General features: G+C 49.8%; 1 protein-coding gene across 1 annotated transcript in view; it reads right to left on the bottom strand.

Moving 5' to 3' along the window:
* EFHD1 (EF-hand domain family member D1) overlaps positions 1-18433 on the bottom strand; it is a 48210-nt gene that overhangs the window by 21638 nt on the left and 8139 nt on the right. The window lies entirely within an intron of this gene.

Genomic DNA, 18433 nt, shown 5'->3' with positions numbered 1-18433 from the left:
AAGATTCATCCTTGTTGGACTCAGTTTCTTCACCTGTAAAATGGAGAGGGGAAGGCTGCCTGGAGGAAGCGGTCTAGGACTTCCCAATGACCTCTGAGTTCTAGACCAACAACTATATGACCTAAAGGTCGAAGGAGGGTCTCACTGTTTGTACTTCTACAGACGCCAGGAGAGGGGTGGGCTAAGGGGAACTCCCAGCTCCTGTCTAGCTCTTAGGCCTTGGATTCCAGGATCTGTGCCATGCACAAGGGAGAACCTCAGGGAGTGTTTGATCGACTAGGGAGGAGATGAGACTAATCCATAAGAAGTAAATGCTGATACAAGGTGTGGCCAATGATAGTGGCTAGGCTGAGTGAGGGCCAGAGAAGGGCCTCAGCTCACATCTGCTACAAACCTCTAGTCCCCATAAACAGAGGCCCAGAGAGGTGAGGGGTGACAAGGTCATGGCAGCAGTCAGAATTGGTGGTGGGATTTAAACAAGACTTCACTGCACCATACTGCCTTTCTCCTAAATAAAATACTGGATAGTTTTACAGCACTTTCAAGGTTTGCAAAATACTTAACACACATTTACATTTTCATTTGATCGACACAACCAACCAGAAAAGGGAGGAACTATCATTTTCTCCATCTTGCAGATAAGGCCCAGGGAGGTTAATCTATTTGCCTGAGGTCACACAGCTAGCTAGTCAGTGTCCAAAATGGGATCTGAATTCAGCCCTCAGTTCATCAGAGTTTGAGGCTGCCATCTTTACACTGATCTAGCTGAGAGAGCTCAAAGGGCTTAGAAGATGGTGCTTCAATCAATCCCAGCATGCATCCCTTCAAGCATTTTTGGAAGCCCAGAACTTAAAACTGTCTAGGAGCCTAAAGAATTCCCTTTTGAGCATACAAAAAGAGGCAAAAGACAGTCCTGCCCTCAAGGGGCTTACAGTCTAACAGACATAGGAACTGGGCCTAGGATATCAAACAGGCCTCAATACTCTCCTAGAACCAGATTAAAATGTAATTGGGGGGCAGCTAGGTGGCGCAGTGGATAGAGCACCAGCCCTGGATTCAGGAGGACCTGAGTTCAAATCCGGCTCAGACACTTCACACTAGCTGTCTGACCCTGGGCAAGTCACTTAATCCCAATTGCCTCACCAACCCCCCCCCCAAAAAAAAACAAAAACAAAAAAAATGTAATCGGGAGGGGGCAGCTAGGTGGTGCAGTGGATAAAGCACAGGTCCTGGATTCAAATCTAGCCTCAGACACTAGACACTTATTAGCTGTGTGACCCTGGGCAAGTCACTTAACCCCCATTGCCCCGCCCCCCCAAAATGTAATTGGGAAATACTTAAAATACACAAAAATACAATAGAACCTAGATAATGTTAATAGGTAGTTTTCTAAGTCAATAAGCAGCCCTTCATGGATAAAGTTTAGGGGCCCAGTTTCTACTTGAGTTTGACACTCCTAGTATAGGTAACTCCCACAGAGGAAAGTCCAGGAGCTCACCTACAGCCTTCAGTAGTTAGGAGACTTGGCCAAGGTCACACAGACCATGTGGCACAGACAGGACACCACAGGATATAGACAGAATAAACACAAGCTGGTGGTAGTGAGAGGGGATGGAATCAAAACTGATGCCGCCTTCTCTCTGCTAGCAGCCCAGTCCCCTCTCAGCCCTCTCAGTGCCGGATGCTGCCTGGCTCTCTGCCCAGCAGCAGATCCAGCCTCAAAGGTCAAAGACTGGCCACCTTAGGGGGTGTTTAAGAGGAGGTGGCCCAGGGTCTGGCGACAATTCCCTAAGAGGATTCCAGAGAGGCCTGGATGGCAGGTCACTCCTGCCTCCAGAGTGACCACATTGAAAGGGCCAACCTTTCAAAAGGGCCAGGGCTAGCCTCCAGGCGGGTGTGGGCCTAGGGGGCTCTGGACTTGGAGTCTTCCTTGACCAGGAAAGTCAATTCACTCCCTTGGGCCTCAGTTTCCTCACCTGCCATTTGCATTCTTGGTCTGTCCCTACTTCCACCCTCTGGGGCCCGATGAGAACAAGAGTGACCCTTTCCCATGATAACCCTTCCTTTAGTCCTGCCACCTCTGACCTCTCGGCCTCATCCTTTCCAGTCCGGAAGGTCAGGGTCTGCCCTCAGTCCTCTCCTCTTCCTTCTCTATTATCTCTTCCTGGATCCTCTCAGTCCCTCCCATGGCCTCAACTGTCTCCTCCACACAGAGAGACCATCTTGGTAAATCGAAGAGGTCAGAGACCAGCGAGCCCCGCCCTCTCATTTTACAGGTAAGGAAACCGAGGCCAGAAAAACCAAGGTCACCAAGGCCCAGATCATCCATGCTGTAAGCATCAGAGGCATAACTCTAACCCGGCTCTTCCGTTTCCAAGGCCACTGGTTTTTCTCATCTGCCTCTGCCTGCCCGCCCTGCCCCCTCCCCAGCCCCAGCCCCACTAACTGAATGCCTCATTGGCACCTCAAACGTAACACATTCACAACCAAAGACCCAAGTTCAAATCTTGGCTCTTCTACATATTGCCTGTGTGACCAAATCACTCTGTAAAATGAGGGGGCTGAATTAGATTGTATTTGAAGGTCCTCCTCCCTCTGACCTTCTATGATTCTGTAAGAAAGACATTAAGGACAAAGAATTATAGAAACTGGAGATAGAAAGTTGGACTCCATGGCCTTGGGGCCTTCCAAGCCCTAAATGGGGGAATCAGAGGAATGGAAGGGGGATGGGAATTCCTATTTATTCTTCCAAAGACCAACTCAGGGGCAGCTAGGTGGCACAATAGATAAAGCACCCACCCTGGATTCAGGAGGACCTGAGTTCAAATCCAGCCTCAGACACTAGACACTTACTAGCTGTGTGACCCTGGGCAAGTCACTTAACCCAAAAAAGAAAAAAAAAAAAAGCAACAAAGACCAAATCAAAAGCCACCTAACCCTCTCCAGGCCTCAGTCAAGAGGGATTCTCAGAATTCCCCAAACCCTTTATTTTGCATCTGGGCAAACAGTCCTGGTCCCCAAGAAGCTTCTACTCTACCTCCACTTCTCCAAAAAGTTGGAATGGAAATGGAAATAAAAAATGGAATTTGACGCCTAGGGGAAAGGAGAGGTTGGAAAAAGCCCAGAAGACAGTAAACAAGGGTGAGTGGGAGGGAAACCCAAACTAGACCACTCCAAGGCCTTCCAGCCAAACCCAACAGGTTAGGGGTGGGGCCCATGGACTGAGGTACCTCCCAGGTCTAAATCTGCGATCCTAGGAGGGGGAGGGCAGGGGAGGGGGAGGAGGGAAGAAGCATTTATAACTTTGGTGGGTTTTGGTCTTTGTTAGTCGTGTTTCTTCCTGTGATTCTTCCTGACCCCACTGGGGGTTTTCTCGGCAGAGATAGAGTTTGTCATTTCCTTCTCTAGCTTATTTTACAGATGAGGAAACTGAGGCAAACAGGGTGAAGGGACTTGCCCAGGGTCCCACAGCTAGTTAAGTGTCTGAGGCCAGATTTCACTGATTCCTGGCTATGTATAAATTTCATACATATATCCAACAGGCAGCTGGTAAGCAGTCTGAGGACAGGGGCTTTCATTTTTCTCCATCACCCGTGGGCTTACAATGGTGAGGGTTTAACAAACGCTTTTTGAATTAAATTGTTGTTCTTGATTGGGATTTTGAGATGGAAGAGATTTATCTCGTCCTGTCCCATCCCTTTTACAGATGATGAAACTGAGGCAGAGGCAACACTGGGGGATTTGACAGCAAGCCTGGGGCCCAGGGCCTTTTTCCTGCTACCCCACAATTCCACAAGCTTTCCCAGGTTTCTTTGCCTTCTTTGTATTGCTTATCTCTCTCTCAGCACAATGACATTCCACTATGTTCATTGGAAATATGGGCTGGCTCCAATTTTTTAAGCTCCTACAGATAAACTGGCTATGAATAGATTCAGAGATTTTGTAGCAGTATCCCAGGGTCAAAGGGTGCAAGCAGCTTGATAACCCATTGTGCAATGGCACATTCACAGGAGCCAGTGGTGGCGTGCCTTCTACCCACAGCCCCATCACCAGTGAATTTTATTGTATCCTTTCAGTGGTTGTAAGGTAGAGCCTTGGTACTGTTTTAATTACACTTCTCTGATTATTACAGTGTAGGAATAATTTTTCAGTGGCTATGGAAAATCATTCCATTTCCCTTGGGAAATTCTGATACTTTTCTACTAGACTATTTATTTCAAGGATTTCCTCCTCCAATCCAATTTTTTGGTTTTAATTTTGGATAAGCAGCAGCATGACCTAGCAAATAAAGAGCCCCGGATTCAAATCCTGCCGTCTTGGTGGTGTAACCTCTCTAGGTAATTCTTGACAATGGTGAAGGTGCTGACTTGCACTAGTAGAAGGAGTTTCCTTACTGGGAGTACCCTTATATCAATGAAGCCACAGGAACAGTGTGACTTCTCCATCCCTAATTTTGGCTATACATTTTTTCCATGTAAAACACTTTTATATAATCAAATCCACCTTGTTTCCTATAACTTCTACATTCAACAGGAATGTATTTTCCATAATCATGATAAACATTTTGTTCCCTTTTCTTCTATTTCCAGTCTTTTTATGATTCATTTGGACCTTACTATATTGTTTGGTTCCCAATCACAACAAGAGCTAGAAAGCTTCTTATTAGAGGTTATCCAGTCCAACTCCTTTTTTTTTTATATACGAAGAAATTGTGGCCGAGTGACTTGCTGAAATCACAGGGGGTAGAGTACTAAGAATTTCTCACCATCATGTTGTTCAATTTTCCCAAGTTTTTATCCGATAAAGATTCCCTTCACCCATGTATGTTAGAAATAAAAAAAAGATTAACCTTGAGTAAGTCTAACCTGATCTAATTGTTGATGCCAAAAAGTGGAAAACGGATAAAAGAACAGATAAGACCAACACCATTTCCTAAGGAAGTCTGACAAGTATAAATACACTGCCAAAATAAAGGAGAATAAAAGATCCTAGAAATCAATGTGTGGGCAAAAACGCTCGATCGTCTTGCCAGGGGAGAGGTACGGCATCCAAGAGCAAGGGTAATTTAGAATGGAAACTCGTTTGCCTAAGTTATAAAGGAATGCAGAAGAGCATCTATGAGCAGTATTATTTTGTAAAACAGAAACAGGATTTTGCAAGAGAGCACAGAATGTAAGCTCATGAGGGCAGGGGGCTGCTTTTATTATTATTTTAATACCACCAGTACCTGGCACAATGCCCTAAGCACAGCAGGCGCTTATAAATTATTATAGCTGGTCTTTATGTGGTGCCTACTAGGCGCCAGGCACTGTGCTAAGCACTTACAAATATTTCATTTGATCCTCATTAGCATGTTGGCAGATAGGTGCCATTATTATCCCCATTTTACGAAAGAAGAAACTATGGTTAAGTGCGAGTGACTCACTCATGTTTCTACCATGGAGAAATAGCCAGCCTGAGATTTTGTTTTTTTTAAAACTAAGGAGCTAAGAACAAGAAAGGGATGTGGGTGCCCCTGGGAGCACACATGGCTGAACAAAGGACAGGAGGATGTCAGGGAATGTGATTACCTTCTAAGAGGTGATGTGAGGGTCTTGCTAGAGGTTGGGAATACAGAGACAAAGCATAAAACAATCTTCTGAATGAGGGAGAAGGCCTTGCCCTTCAAATCTCATTTCCTGGTTGTGTGACCTTGGGCAAGTCACGGCCCCTCTCCAATTTCCTCCTGGGTAAGATGAAGAGGTTGGACAGGTGAACCTCAGATCTCCTTCAGCTGTGGCTCACTCCCCACCCTCGCTCTATGGAGGGAGAAAGAGGCCCAGAGAGATTAGGTGCCAAGCACTGAGGCTAGAGACAGAAAAGGAAGGTGCACAGTGGGGATATATGCAGGAGGCCCCACCTTGAGCAGTCACCCCATTCCATCCCGCTCCTTCCACCTCACTTCTCCCCCACGCAAGGCAGTCCTGGGCTGAGCTAAGTATGGCAGAGAGCCATGGGGTGGTTGTGCCACGGGCCCAGGGAGGAAAGAATAGGTTTGAGGCTGGAAGTCTTTGCCCACGGCACAGATACCAACACAAACAGGGAACCAGGCGGTAGTTTCCAGCCTTTCCACACATCTTGGCTTTCCATCCCTGCCAACTACCTGGGCCCCTTCAGGTTCTCAAAACCAGAGACCAATGGCCAGCTTTGCCCTTGGAGAGAGGAAAGACGGGCTCTGGCCAGGAGGAGCTGGTCCCTCCTGCACCTCTCAGGGGAGAAGCAGGAGAGAAGGGGCCAGGAGGCTGTCATCAGCTCACCGGGGGCAAGGAAGAGAGGAAGCAAAAAATGACCACCCCCTTCCCCAAAAAACAATGACAATTTTGAAAGAATGAACCTGGTTCAAAGGTTAGGCTCGACAAGATAGAGGTTTATAAAATGCTTTGCAGATGTCATTTAATTTGATCCTCACAACCACCTTGGGAGTTAAGGCATAATTATTCTCTCCATTATAGAGTGCAAAATTGAGGTTGTCATCAGGGCTCTAGAGTTGAGAGGGAAACCAGAGGCCAGAGTTCAATTCCCTCATTTACAAAGGGAGAAACTGGGGCCCAGAGAGGGGAAGCGCCTTGGCCAAGGTCAGTGTGGCTCAGTACTGGGTTTGGAATGAGTTCAAATCTTGCCATTATCACTTAATTGCTGCATGACCTTGGGCCAGCCACTACATCTCAGTGGGTCTCAGTATCATCTGTAAAATGAGAGGATATGAGCCCTCTCTTTTTTTTCTTTACAGGGCAATGAGGGTTAAGTGACTTGCCCAGGGTCACACAGCTAGCACGTCAAGTATCTGAGGCTGGATTTGAATTTAGGTCCTCCTGAATCCAGGGCCGATGCTTTATTTACTGTGCCACCTAGCTGCCCCCATGAGCCCTCTCTAAGTCACCTCTCTAAGGACCTGTCTGGCAACCAAACCTGTTGCTATAAACCTGGGTAGTCGGGGTCTAGAGGTGGGGTTTGATCTCAGGCCCCAGGGCTCTTTCCACTGCACCACACTGTCCCTGGACAGGAAGGCCTAAGCAGGCATGGGGGGCTCCAGAGTCAGCCTGAAGGAGGGGCTCCCCAGAGGAGCCAGGGGGAGTCACAGGGTGGGACCCATTTCCCCTTCCCCAAACTTCAGCCTCTTTAGAAAAACAGAGGACAGAGCAAGGCTCAGAACAGTAGCGACCCTAAGCATCCCATAGGACCAAAGTCAAACCAAGCTTGGGGCAACCCAGGAAATGAAAAATGGAGGAGGGGAACATAGCTGAGAGATGGGAGACACAGGACGAGACTGGGGGGGAAGGGGGAGGTGTCAGGAGCCTCCCCAGCTCCTCCTGGAGTCTGCAAGTCAGGTCACGACCTCAGCCATCCTCCATCCATTTCCTGGGCCAAAAGTCGGGGTGGAGATGCTCAGAAGCATCCCCCACTTCCCGGAGGGCCCATCACTCACACTCCACATCCTCTGCCCCCCACCCCAGCAGCTCCAGGCCCTCCAAAGGGTTCCTCCCCTCTCCACTGTTTACATCTCTCACATATTTGTAGGTTTATCATGTCTGCGGGTCACTCCTGCTTCAAGCTCTCCTTCCCAAGGGCCTTTCATCTTTCTCTATGCCTTTTATCCGAGACATATTTGGCTTCCTCCTTGACCCCTCATCTCTGCTCTCTCCACAAAGGATGCCAAGGTGTCTGGATGTGGAATGTGGAATACTGTCCGAGAGAAAGAAGGCCCTCCACCCCTCTCTGGGGCCCTGTCCCCTCCCTGGTGTCCGTTTCCCCTCAACTCAGTCCCAAATAGTCTACTTTACCCACTTTGGGCAACCCGATCTGAGCACACTGGCCTAGACCGCTGGGTCATGATAAATAAATAACAGCATTTACTGAGTGTCTCTGATGACCCGCAGAGGGACGGCCAAACACGAACTAACTTCTTCAGGATGCTATATTTGGGACTAGAAGGGACTTCAAGGGCCTCGGATCCCCTCATCTTCTAGATGAGGAAACTGAGGCCCAGAAAAGAGGTGGGTCCAGAGTCACAGGGGTGCCAAATGGCAAAGGTGGGACCTGCTACCTCAGGATCAGGCTGTGAACACCAGGGACAGCCACGTGCCCCAACACAACGATGCCTCAGGGCCTACTGAGACCCCAGGAGCTACAGGAGGGAGCCAGGCTGGGGTAAGGCCAGCCCCCTCATTTTGTAAAAAACTGGGGCCCAGGGAAATTCAATGGGTAGCGATTTCATCCACCTTGGGACTCCACCCTCTGCCCTCTGACTGATGGGCAGAGCCATGAAGCCACGAATCCCAAACCTCCACTTAGGGGGAAGCTCAGCTGGGACATCTGATTTCTCAACTTGGTACTTCACCATGCTCTGTGTAGGTACCACCTTCCCCCTCCCTTTTCTGCTGTCTTTTGTGTGTAGATTTCCCCCATTAGACTGTAACTCCTAGAGGGGCAGGGGGCTCTTTCTTTCAGTATCTGTATCCCCAGTGCTTAACACAGAAACTGACACACAGTAGTTCTAGATAAATGTTGACGGGGGAGGGATTGTGCTCAAAGCATCAGCGGTAGGATTTGAACCCAGATCCACCAATCCAACCCTGTAGGTCTCATGTCTGCTTTTTATAGTTTCCCTGTCCTTTACATTGCTGGCTGCCATCCTGCTCAATGGAAGGGCCTGGCTGTCAGCTGCTTCTAAACTGTTAGAAGTAAAGAAACCAGAACTCAGCTTATTGGCTCTGTGACAGTCATCTGGGTCCCAAATGAGGACCCATTTGTGCAGAAAGTATGTAGAGACCCCTCCACAGAACACAAAGTCCTTCCCACCTACTCTTCCCCCCTGCCGCCCCGCCCCCACGCATTGTAACTCCCCCAGGAGAGAGGAGCTGACCCCAGGAAGGAGCCTGGGCATGTGACCCCTGGAGGAAAGGGATCCTGGGCTGGGGGCTGCCTGCCCCCCAGGCAGAGAGATCACCAAGTAAGAGATCTATAGTCATTCAGCTGGTAAGATCCAAGGGTGGAACGAATGGGCCCCCAACATCACACTCACTCCCTCTGAATGCATGCGAGTCCATCCATGTGATTTAAACCATTTCCCCCAGCAACGACTAACCAGTGCCTCTTTTGGGGGGCTGCTTCCTGAGTTTGGTCTACACTTTACATTGGGGAGGTAACAATTTAATTTAATTTTAATTTTTTTGGTCCAGACCTGGGTGTCCCAAGTTCAGAGTACTCCCAGTAAAGAGACTCCCATTCCCCAAGCAGGCAAGGTCCTGCTCTGCAACTTGGAAAGTGGCCTAAGGACACTAAGTGGTTGAATGATCCGCATGGCCAGGACGGGTCGCCTTCTGTTGGACACAGTGCAAATCCCCCAGCCTAGACTTTATGGGTTCTGTCAACATATTTGAAGTCAAAACAGTTCTGTGGCCACATTAATTTAGGGAAGCATTACTCTGTCAGTCTCGGAGCTCTAGAGGCAAGGGGATAGAAGAAAATGGTGGATGAGAAGCAAAGCCGTCCCTACCCCTTCTTGCCTGGAGTCTCCACAAGAAAACCAGAAAGTTCATTTTTGTGTAATAGGAGACAGGGCTCTGGAACAGTGTGGCCCAGTGGGGTGCACGATTCCAGGTCAGTAAGCCTTCACCACTTCACTACTGGTGTGACCTCAGGCAAAGAAGGGGCCAAGTCTCTTGGTTCAGTTTCCTTCCCTGCAAAGTGAGGGAGTTGACCTAGAACGGGACTTCTTAAACTGTTCCCTCTAGACCTCTTTTTGCTCAAGAAAATTTTATACGATCCCAGGTATATAGGTATATTAAATAAGTATACATAATCTTTTGCTGTTGCCAAATTTTTTGCACCCCCCTCCATTCAGTTAATCAACCCCATACTGGGTTTCCACCCATAGTTTAAGAAGCTTTGCCCCAGAAAACTGCTCAGGTCCCTTCCAGCTCCTGTCCTCCCTCCATGTACCATAAGGGTGTGGGCAGCATCTGCTCCAATCTCCATTGCTGGTCAAACCGAGTCAAAACCAAGCCAATCTCTGCCCCCCAGGGGCTTATAATGGGGGTGGTGGTGGTGGAGGAGATCAGGCTCCCAGGTAAGTCAAGAGGATATGTACACAACCTATCACCAAGCATTACTTGGCCCTTAGTGTGTCTACCCAGAACTGAGCATTTCGAATGCAAAAGTAAGCAGAAACAGTGCTAGTTCTCAAGGCCCATTGCTCAGTCACGGTTACACCAAGTGGGTATAAAATGGCTGGGAAAGGCCAATTCATTTGCACCTGGGAGAATCAGGGATAGTCTTCCCCAGGGAAGGAGCATTTGAGCTGAGCCCTCATGGGAATGAGTGGGGACCAAGGTCTGGAATGTCTGAGGAGTGCATGGCAGTCATGGGAGTAGAGCCTGTGCAAAGGCATGGAGGTGAGAGATGTCATGCCATGGAAAAGGAGCCTCTAGGAAGAAATAGGGGTAACTCCTTCAGACAGCCTAGGCCAGAACCTATTTCCTTCTTCAGTAGGAGCTCCAGAGAGAGGAGCCGCCCGACCTGCCGGAGTGCTCCAACACCAGATGCTGGCTTAGTGGGCCTCACCTTCAGTCATACGCTTGGTGCTCACGCTCTTCTCCCTGCCAGGCCTTCCACACCCCCTCCACCTCTGCACAGGAGCCTCAGATCCCCTTTACAAGCTCCTCAAGGGGAAGACCCTTGTAATCTTGTCTTTGTCTTCCCAGGACTTGGCAAAGCACCTCGAAGGCATACAGTTGGTGCTTCACAAATGCTGGTCCATTGCTTGAATCCCTAGCCTACTGCCCAGAGATGGAAGCCCAATCCCAGAGGCAGCAGCAGAGGTTGTGTCCTAGTCAACTTTAAGCAGCCTCTCCTAAGGGAGACTGATCACAAGAGCCATGCAGTGTTCTGGAGAGCGGCCCACCCACTCTTTCTTATCCTTCAACTGAAGGTTCTATCTCCTGGCTCCATCCATCTGCTCGGTCAAGCTCTGCCCCATGCTAGGAACCCATTCCCTTCTTCATCACTGCTCCTCCTTCAGGGCTCAGCTCAGATGTCACCTCCTCCAGGAAGCCTTCCCTGACCCTCCCACCCCCAGATAATGCTCACCCCACCTCCAATTACCCTGTATTTACAGGCTGAATTCCCCAAAGCAGGATAAAAACTATGAAAGCAGGAACTGCTTTGTGGGGGTCTATGAATTTTCTTGATTGCTCTTGGGTTGGAAGATCCAATGAGAAATATTGAACAGACTGTCATGTTCTAGGCACAGTACTAGGCACTGGGAATCCAAAGGCTGAGACCATCCCTCCTTTCAAAGAGCTTAGGTTCTGATGGGGAGCCAAGGGATTATAAATCTTTGGAGGAGGCCATAGACAGGATGGGCAGGCCCGGAGGGAACAGCTGCATGGACGAGATCACTGATCCCTTCAAGTCAGCCCCTATGTGTGCCAAGCGCACAGTAGGCACTTCATTAAAATGTGTTAAGTGAAGCAGAATCTCCGCCAAATCCCTGCCCTCTCAGGGCACCTTTCCCTAGAGAAGGAATTAGGGAACCAGCTGCAGTGGGGAGGCCGGGAGTGGAGAAGGGAAGGAGTTTGTGGCCCAGGCGTCTGTTTGGCTCATCACTCTGTCATTTTGGCAGCAGACTCCGTGACCTCATCATTCCAGACTCTTAAATAAAAGACCCACTGACTGCAGAGGATGAGGCTGATAATCTTCCCACCCTCTCTCGGGGGAGTTCAGAAGCCAGCTTTTTTTCTTTTTTGCAAGCGTATGACTGGTTAGGTTCCAGGCTCCAGGGACCCTGCTGACATCTCCCTCATCCTCTTCCAAGGGATCCGCTTGAGTAGTGAAGGTGGCCAGCCTGGGCACCTCCACCCCACTACGTGTACTCTGCAGCCCCCAGGCCTTTGGATTCTCCTATCAAATTCAGCAGCTGCTCTGGTGGTCCCTTCCCGGACCCAGGATGAGCTGGGACCCATGAAAGGTGCGGATGAAGGTTTTGTGTGCAGTGGGAAGAAGAGTGGAGTTCTAATTCTGGGGCAGTCTGGTACAGTGGGAAGGGCCCTGACTCCAGGGTCAGAAGAACCTGGATTCAAATCTCGCTTCTCTTGCTTCCTCAAAAATCCTGTAACTCCCATGGGCCTCAGCTTTTGTCATTTGTAAAATGAGGGGGTTGGACCAGGTCACCTAACATCCTTTTCAACCACAATGAACTCCTCAGTGACAAGGCACCTCAGTTCCCTCATCTGTATTATGAAAAGGCCGTCGTCTCCCAGATCCCTTACAGCTCTGAGCTAGGATCCCTTTAGGATAAGTTACAGCCCAGTTGACAAGGGAGGGTAGTTTCCAAAGGTGGAGTCAGGAGTTTGGACAACAAAGCGTGACCCTAGGCTAGAGGAGGTGGGGAATTCCCAGACAACCTTATCTAAACCACAGGCCAGGCCTCACGTGGGCCCATAGACCTCTGGGAGGCCCCTCATTGTACAGATGGGGAAATGAGGTCTACAGGGGCTTGCATGGAGTCCCACAGCCGGAGGTGGGATTTGAACTTTCCAACTCCATTGCTCTGCCCGCTAGGCCTTCCATCTTCTCCTTAGGGGAGGGGAAGAGGAGAGATACTGATCAATGTGATCCAGACTAAGTGGGGCACCATGAGGAAGGGACCGAGGGAGCGCTTCCCTGGTCTCCCTCGTGAATTCTCTTATGTTTAGTGAGGGCTGAGTCCAGCATGGAAGCCGGGCCTCCTTCCTTGCATTCTGGGGCTTCTTTCCAGGTTGGGCTGTTGTGTGTGAATGACCCAGAGGGTTCTCCTACCTCCTAACAGGCCCAAAGCCTTAGAGAGCTCCCGAGGGCTCGTCAGGGCTCTACAGGCGCGAGGTGGCTGCCGCTAGCACCTGGCCTTTACAGGTCTGGGGACCCTCCACTAGAAAGGAAGCTTCTGAGGCCAGGAAATGGCCCAGTGTGGGCCCATATCAGTCCTGACTGATATCTGTGCACTTACTGCTTCCCAACAGAATAATGATACTTATACATCGTATATGCATATATATAGGTATGAAAGTGGGTGCTATTATCCCCATTTTACAGATGAAGAAACTGAGGATGGGAGAGGTAAGATGACTTGCCTTGAGGGTTGAACAAGTTAATGTCTTGGGCAGAATTTGAACTCAGGTCTTCTTGACACCACCCCCCCCCTCCACCCAAGTCCAGTCCTCTATGTTCTCTTGGTAAAGAATACCCTGGGAGTGATGGGCAAAGTAGAAGGGCCTAGGGACTATCAGATCCAACCCCTTTGACGCAGCTGAAAACTTAAGACTTGCTTCCCCCCAACCAGGTCCTAAGTGCCTGAGGCAGGATTTGAACCCTAGTCTTCCTTCCCGGAAACCCGCCCTGCCCCCCTCACTAAACCCTGAGGCCTCTGAGCATTAGGGATCATTTGTCCTGGGGAGTGAAAAGTCAGTTTTTCTGGGCGAGATCCCATCATAATACCCCATTGTGCTCCAGAAAGGTCAAATCAGGATAGAACAAAGGCCTAGGGTGGCCCCACTCCCTCCAGCTGCAGCTCCCTGAGCTGGCCTCAGAACAGAAGGCGCTCCCAGGGCTCATTTCAGGGGCTCTGAGGGTGACAGGGTCGTCTCACAACCACCCCAGGGTTCAAGGGTTTTCATCCCCAGTGAGTGTCTCATTGGTCCAAAGGCTGGCCGGGGCAGGGGGTAGAATCCTCCACAGGAGGTCGGGGCATTTGTCCTTGGCCTCGCCAGAGGGGGCTGGGGGAGAGGGCTTCTTGGAAGTAGAATCTGGTCTGCAGGAACCACTGAGGCTTCCACTCCCCTTCCTTCCCATGTCAAGCCTGGTGGATTTTATCTCAGTAAAAATAATAGCTAATGGGGCAGCTAGGTAGCACAGTGGATAAAGCACCAACCTTGGATTCAGGAGGACCCAAGTTCAAATCTGGCCTCAGATACTTGACACCTACTAGCTGTATGACCCTGGGCAAGTCACTTAACCTTCATTGCCCCGCCCCCCCCAATAATAGCTAATATTGGCAAGTTTGCGAAGTACATTCCAAATATTATCTCCTTCAATCCTCAGGATCCTGAGAGGGAGGAGATGCCATTGTTATCCATACTTTACAACTGAGGAAACTGAGGCAGGCAGCGGGGAAGTCATTTGCCCAGGGACACACAGTTGGCAAATTAATTATGTAATTCAGGATTTGAACTCGGGTCTTCCTGGCTCTAGGCCTCGCAATCTAGCCACTCCTCTATCACAGCCACCTACCCCTCAGATTCTGGGATTATTGCAATGGCCTCTCAGTTGGTCTCCCAGTTTCGAATCACTCCCCAGACGAAATCACCCCCCTCATGGTAGTCCAATAGATAGTACTAAACCAAGGCCTGACCTCGCTGGTCCCCCACTCAAACTGCAGTGGCTCCTTACTGAACCCCAGAGCTGGAAGAGACCTCCAAGGTCATTCAGTCCTGCTGTACAGGAATCCCCCCTACCAAGGCAAGGGGATGAAGAAGGCCTCTAGTGAAAGATACATTCTCTGCTTGCCTCTTTCTTTCTTTTTTTTTTTAGTGAGGCAATTGGGGTTAAGTGACTTGCCCAGAGTCCCACAGCTAGTAAGTGTTAAGTGTCTGAGGCCGGATTTGAACTCAGGTCCTCCTGACTCCAGGGCCAGTGCTCTATCCACTGTGCCACCTAGCTGCCCCTCTGCTTGGCTCTTAAAGCTCTGCCCCACGGGACTCCAAATGGCCTTTGTAGGCTTGTAACTCATTATTCCCCATCATGAATTCTAGACTCAAGCCAAATTGGCGTTCTTGCTGCAGCTCAAACTGGCCTTCCTAGAAAAGTCACTGGCTTTGGGGTCAGACGACCCGAGTTCAAATGCCACGTCTGACACATCCTACCTTCGTGACCCTTGGGCAAGTCACCACTTCTGCAACCAGAGACCACATTTTCCCTGCCTTGGCTCCATCCTCCCAACCTGACCCCTAGACACTGTGACTGCACCAGGCCCAAGCCCTGCAGAGGATCACAGAGGAAGAGCTGGGAAGGAGAGTGGCAGCCAGCGAGTCCAACCCCCTCATTTGACACATGATCACCAAGCAGACAAGTAAGGCTGGGGCAGGATTTGAACTAGGGTCTACGGAAGCCATGGGGCAGTTGGGTGTTACAGTAGATAGAGCGCTGGGCCTGGAATCAGGAAGATCTGAATTTCAATCTGGCTTCGGTCACTTACTAGTGCTGTGGCCCTGGACAACCCTGTTTGCCTCAGTTTCCTCATCTGTCAAATGAGCTGGAGAAGGAAATGGCAAAAAACCACTTTGCCAAGAAAACCCCAAACAGGGTCATAAAAAGTTGGACCAAACTGAACAACTTTCTGAAGTCTACTTGGTCCAACATTCCATTCCTCTTCCTCCTACTTATCACAAGGGATACCCCAACCCGCCCCACTCCTCTCGCCATCAATCGCGGCTCCTGGCTCCACTATCTGACTTCCCAGACTGTAAGCCCTTCTCCTGGTCTCCTCTCCCTCGTTTTCATATTTGTGTGCCCAGAGCGGGGCACATTTTCTGGGCACAGCCTGTTCGTTCATTCATTCATTCGTTCGTTCATTCGTTCGTTCATTCATTCATTCATTCATTCATTCATTCATTCATTCATTCATTCATTCATTCATTCTCTGGACTTCAGGCTTCTCTTCCCCAGACTAAATCATTCCATTGCCTTCAGCTCCCATTGGCCAAAGTCCCTGCCTCTGAGGGCTCAGTAAAACATGGGGGTTGGAGCCTGGGAGCCTGGAGCTTGTGATTTATGGTGCTGTGATGCTCGTCTCCCTATGACACACTTTTAAGGGCCCTCCCAGCCCCCTTTGATCCCCAAGAGCAGGATGCACAACAGCCCAGATGTGGTGGGCCCAGGGCCCAGCCTGGGCCTGGCTCCTCCTTCCTGGGCATTGGCCTAAGATGATTTGATAGTTGTTTTGGTGGCTCCTCCATCCTGATTCTGACTCATTGTCCTCCTCGGACCCCCGGGGCCTTTTCACTGCAGTCCAACCCTGCCCCAGCCCCCATCACAATCCTCTGCTGCTCCAGCAGATCTCATCTCATGATATCTAACCCTTTCCTTCTGGCCTGGAGACCCCTGGATGCCAAGCACCGGTCCTGGATCTTCTTCCAAAACAGCAACAGGTAACAAGCAGTAACAAGGCTGACTGGCCCTGGACCCCACTGCCCCTCCCCTAGAGACCCTTGCTCTGGTTGGAGGGACTTCAGTGATCATGCTTTTTGTCTAGTCATTCTGCCAGCTCTGACTCAACCCATCAAAGTAGGATCTCCCCATCCTGTCCACAAGGATGAAGCCCGAGACTTGGTCACTGGCCTCACCAAAACCCAGGCATCCCCGCCAACACCCCCCCCATTCAACAGCCTAGCAAAATCTGTGGAAGGAACCCAAAGTTTGCCATTATGGGCTGTTCTTACTCTCAGCCCTTGGGGGTTCTAGATTCCTTCTCCAAAATGCTCACCACCCATCCTCTCACATTCAAACACTCCAATGGAGCTCCAATTTCCTCAGTAAAGAGTGCCCTCCCACAATGCAGATCGCAATCCCTCCATACCCCCATACCCGTTGACCATCCTGGGTGACTCATCTCTTGTTCCTCCCCAAATCTTGCTGGGGTCGGTGGGTGGGGGCCTTGCACCCCAAATGCCCAAGGCCTTGCTCACTTTCTCTCAACATCACCAGGGCACCAACAGTGCCCAGGATGCCCTCCCCTCTCCCCATATGACCACCTCATCTTTTGCCATCACACAAGTCCAAGGAATCCTGGGCATACATGCTAAGTTATGGATAAACAACGGTGAAGTGAAGCCTGGGGCCTTTTCTGCCTGTCACCATCATGATAAAAACAGCAGCAGCAGCAGCAAGAAGAGACCAGCAATACTCCCTAGGAGTTAGAAACCCTCTAAAGGGACCCGACACCCCTGAGACAGGAGGGACTGTAAGACAATGGATCTGGAGGTCTGAGAAAACCACCGTGACCTAGCAGGTAGGACCTGAACCCAGTGCAGCGCTCTGTCTACTCCACTTTCTCCTGCTGTGTGAGCATGGCCAAGTTACTTAATCTTTGCTTGCCTCAGTTTCCTCATCCTTAAAATGGGATTAAAAACAGCAGGGTGCCTGTCAGGATCCAGTGGGATCAAGTTTGAAAAATGCTTGGCAATCTTGGGCTGGACATGTGTCCCCAAAGCTCTCAACACTCCTGAAACCCACCCTGTGTGTGCCCACGCGTGCACATGTGCCGAGCTTAAATATATACCCTGTATGTATATGTACATACGCAAAGTTTACACACCCCATACACAGGGTGTATGTACATGTGTATGTGTATGTGGCATGACCCTGACCCAGAGTCAAAAGACCTGAATTCAAATCCAGCTCAGACACTTTCTTGCTCTGTGTCCCTAAGCAGATTACCCAACCTGGCTTCGGGCTCATCTGTTTCCTTCTGTTTACAGTTTTCTCATCTGTAAAATGGGGCCAACGAGAGCACCTACCTCCCAGGGTTGCTGGGAGGATAGAATGAGTTAATATTTACAGCTCTTTTGCAAACCTTAAAGTCCTGTGTCCATGTAAGCTATTGTTAGAATACTTAAACGTGGCAGAGTAGTTAGTGATCTAGGAGACAATCCTCAGAGCCAAGAAGCTCTGGGTTCAGATCCTGCCCAATCCTTCTCAGGGCTCCTAGCCCTAACTGCAGAGCAGCCACAACCTGCATTCTTCTGATTTTTCTCATCTGGAAGTTCTCAATTAGCAGCAATGCCAGAAATGGGGATTATGGACAGTATCTAGTGGGGGTGTCACAGCCCCCACCTCTGGCAGGGTGGGGAAGCCTATGGAGGGAGGGAACCCTTGGAATAATGCCTTTGTTTTCTCAAAAGTCATAACTGAAGGGAAGATGGTGAAATAAGTCATTTTTCCCCATTCAAATTCACAGGCCTCCTGAAATCTCTCCAGAGACTCCAGCCTAAAACCGACCCCTGATCTGTCTGTGCTCTCATTGTACACCCTTCTGTCGCTTTCTCCAAGGTTTCCACAGCCTTGGGTTGTCCCTCGTCCAGCGGCCATCCCTTAGGGATCATCTAAATCCAGTACCCTCCTTTTACAGATGAGGAAACTGAGGTACAAAGAGATGAAGAGGTTTACCCTGAATCACACAAGTAGAATATTTAGGGCTAGGAGGGACCTTAGAGGTCATTGAATCCAGCTCAAGATGGATTTAAAGATGAGGAACTAACTGGTCGAGAGGTTAACTGGCTCGCCCAGAGTCACATGGCTAGTGGATGTTTTAGGCAAAACTCAAGTTTAGGTCTTGTTCCCTAGTCCAGCTCTCACCCAAACC

This window comes from Dromiciops gliroides, chromosome 4, assembly GCF_019393635.1.
Source record: "Dromiciops gliroides isolate mDroGli1 chromosome 4, mDroGli1.pri, whole genome shotgun sequence".
Lineage (NCBI taxonomy): Eukaryota > Metazoa > Chordata > Mammalia > Microbiotheria > Microbiotheriidae > Dromiciops > Dromiciops gliroides.
The sequence above is the reverse complement of the archived record's forward strand: the minus strand, read 5'-3'. Positions and strand labels throughout refer to the sequence as shown.